Source organism: Benincasa hispida, chromosome 10, assembly GCF_009727055.1.
Source record: "Benincasa hispida cultivar B227 chromosome 10, ASM972705v1, whole genome shotgun sequence".
NCBI classification, from domain to species: domain Eukaryota; kingdom Viridiplantae; phylum Streptophyta; class Magnoliopsida; order Cucurbitales; family Cucurbitaceae; genus Benincasa; species Benincasa hispida.
In genome coordinates this window covers 42,007,662-42,011,257 of record NC_052358.1, presented here as the reverse complement: position 1 = coordinate 42,011,257, position 3,596 = coordinate 42,007,662, and positions in this window count along the sequence as shown.

Here is a 3,596-nt window from a genome sequence, read left to right as displayed (position 1 = left end):
AAGAACTCAGGAAGCTAAGAGAAAACCTAGGAAGAAAAGCTATTGTCAGATAAGTGTGAGTGGCATGTTTTTCAAATGATTAACATAAAATTCTTAAGCATACTTGAGCATACTTGAGTTTTAATGCTCGAAAGCTAACCTACAAAGCATTCCTTGAGTTGAGTTATTCCTCCTAATTTCTATACTTATTAAGTATATGCTATTGGAATGCTTGATGTTTTAGAGGCTGAGTTCTTAACTGCAATTGAGGTTTTATGATGTTCATATGAGGAAGCTTGATACTGAAGGTATGAAGGTATCTAGGTCCCCTGGTACCTAAGGTATAACGATATCTAGGACTTAGCCACGTGCACGTAGGTTTATCGATGTTGGTTATGTTAAGACTACTCCACACTAACTAAGGACTTTAACATTGAGTGATTGAGAAAAAGGACTCTCCCTCAACTAAGGTTAGAGGATGATGTTTATCAGATGTTTCTAGGGTTCTATAACTCATTCTAAAATGTTATACCTGATGTTCTAAATTAGTAACCCTAGGTTCATAAAATTGAAACTCGAGTATGATTATATTTCATCAACGTGTGTATGGGAAACTTGTTTAAAATATCATTCATTAAGCTTCTTGAAGCTCATTCTTTCCTTTTATGATTTCCTTCTTAGGTAGCGGATGTTGAAGAGTTCTAACGTGCTGCTAAGGTCAAGATCTGCCACACTAAACCCACACTTCTAAACTTAAATTTGATATTATGAGTTTCTGTAATTAAAAGTTCAAGTTTGTATAAACATTAGATTGGTTGTAATAAAGTGAGTTTTTCTAAGAGCTATTGTTGTTTTTCCTTGGCTGTGAGTTTAGTGAGCCTAACAAGTAAGAGTGGGCAATAGGTATCACAAAAGGGTGGTATCTACCGTCCTCACACTTTCATCTAGATTAAAAAGATAATATAGGGAGGGGTGTGACGTCGACCATCGACAAAAGTTATCTTGAGAGTTATTTTAGCGTAAAATTACACTTTTTCCTGACCCCTTGCCGTTGAGAGATAGTTACTTATGTTGATGGTGACCTATTTTAGCGTCGGAAAAAAATGTAAAAACAAGCATGAAATTACACTTTTTCCTGATCTTTTTATTGTCAGGATTATATATTTAAGAGTGGGAATTTTTATTTCTTTATTTACTAAACTATATATATATATATATATTACAAATGTCATACCTGTTTGAATCTTACAAATATCAAATAAACTAAAATAAAAATTGATAAAATTAATTAGATGTCTACAATATTAAATAATATCTAGAAAACATGTTTGAATCTTACAAATTTGTCAAATAAACAACTACTAATACTATTCGTCTCAAATATAATATAACTTCCACAAATTCTTAACTCTGGAATAACATTACATAATATTCACAAAGTACCTATAAAACATAATTCTACAACCTAACTTAGCTTGTCGAGAGATGCATCTTCAACATAAATCTTGAGATACCTACAAAATACAAATTTAAATAAGTTTAATGATCAATATATCGTCGAGATAGGCACTATCTAATCTACCGTAGTTTGACCCACCATCGGGATAACTCTAATAAAAATTTTTTCGACCTTTTGTTTAAATTGACCTTCTCAAGATGCTTGTAAAACCGCCGGGATAAGTATGTTCTCCCGATGGTTGTTTGACCCATCATCGGAAAAATTTTCCCAATTTTTTTTTAAAAAACTCGATGTCTCATCTATACCGTTAGGATAGGCAAAAAGATTTGTTGGCCTCTCCTGACGCTACAATTGTAACGTCGAGAGAGGCCAACAAATCTTTTTTTCTAACGTGGTTTATGCCGACGGTCCAAGAGAACGGCATTGGGAGAGCTAATTTGTCTCGACGCTATTCAAATTTTTGTTGGGAGATTAAAGGCGTCGGGAAAATGAGCTCTCCCGATGGTTTTTTTTCTAGCTCGGAAAAAGTTTCGTCGGAAAAAACCAAAATTCTTGTAGTGACATATTTCAACTCACATGTGAGGGGAAGGGTTAGATAATATCATATAAAATTTTTCTTCACCCATCAGCTTAAATTTTTAGGTCAATCAATAATTTAAGAGGTGACCTCCTAAAAATTTTTTTAGTAAGACATGTGAGCGAGGGCAAAACATCCTCAAAGAATCTTATTTAGTTATTTTATTTTATTTGTTTATATATTATTTTAATATTATATTTTTTAATATCCGTATTTCCGTTGTGTCTCATTTTCTCCTCAAATTGACAACAAAAACCAAATAATTATCCTAGACTAGGGTGAAAATTGGTAACTAAAAACTAAGAAACAGAGGCCTTAACTTTATGTACAGAAAATATGGCTGATTGTGGATTGTCTTTTCCTTTAAATTATCCGAAGAAAAGTGAATTATATAAATTTTCCACATTGAACAATTGCTTTATTTTCAGAAAAATAATTTGTTTGGTAATATTTTGGCGTGACCTTCCCCAAAAAACTGAGAAGCTATTTTTTTTTTTGTAAGTATTAGTTGGCCCCAAAATGACATCCATAAAGATTAAAGGGCCTACTTTCAAAAAAATAGACAAAAAATTGACGATAAGAACAAATTTAATTTGTTGTCCTTTTGAGTTTTATTTATTTATTTATCTTTTAATTTTTAGGGCTTTAGTGTATTTATATTTAAATATTCAACTACTCCTAGTGATGCATTAATTAACATCATTATTATTCTATTTATAACATTATAAAAATTATAGTTATCATATTAGTAGCTTCATTTTTAAAGGTAAACAGACTTGAATCTCTAGTTTTTTTTTTTCTTTTTTTTTTTTAATGAATTTGGATTATCAAGACTTTGAAAGTACTATGATGAAAGAAACACTATTTACTTGAAACAATTTCAACCTTATTTAAAATTTCTTAATTATCCATACTTTTTTAATAAGGGGATATCATTATCAAAACAAAATTTATCCACTATCTCACAAATCTATAAGGTAGATTATACATTATTGTTATAAATAATGAATAATTCAGATTATAACATTATTTTTTTTTATTGAAGCATTTTTTTTTCTATATTATAACCTTTGTTTTATTTTAATCTTTGTACTTTGAAGTATTGATATTTAATTCATATATTTTTAATAAATTAAATATTAAAATCAATCTCGATTATTACTTTGTTTTTTATTTTTTCAAGGAAATAAAAGTGTCTCTTACTCTTTAGTTCTACATAATATTTTTAAAAACTTATTCACATGTGTGTTTTCTAATTGAAATGAAATTGATCAATTTGGACAATTAAAATTACAAAAGTTTTAATTAGCTTAACTTTTAATAGTGTATTTTTAATTGGACTAAAAAGTAATTTTGGAAAGTAAAAAATAAAAAATAAAAACATAATAAAGGTCCAAGTAGTTTTAATTGCCAACACTTCTTTTCTTTCTCCATGATTAAAAGGCATAAATAAAAAGTGTCATCAAATCAGAATCTAATACTTCTTTAAAAATGTATTAAAAGAAACAATTAATTTATATATCTTATGGAAGTGAATTTAAATATAATATTAAAATTGTGTCTCACTTGATGATAAAGACA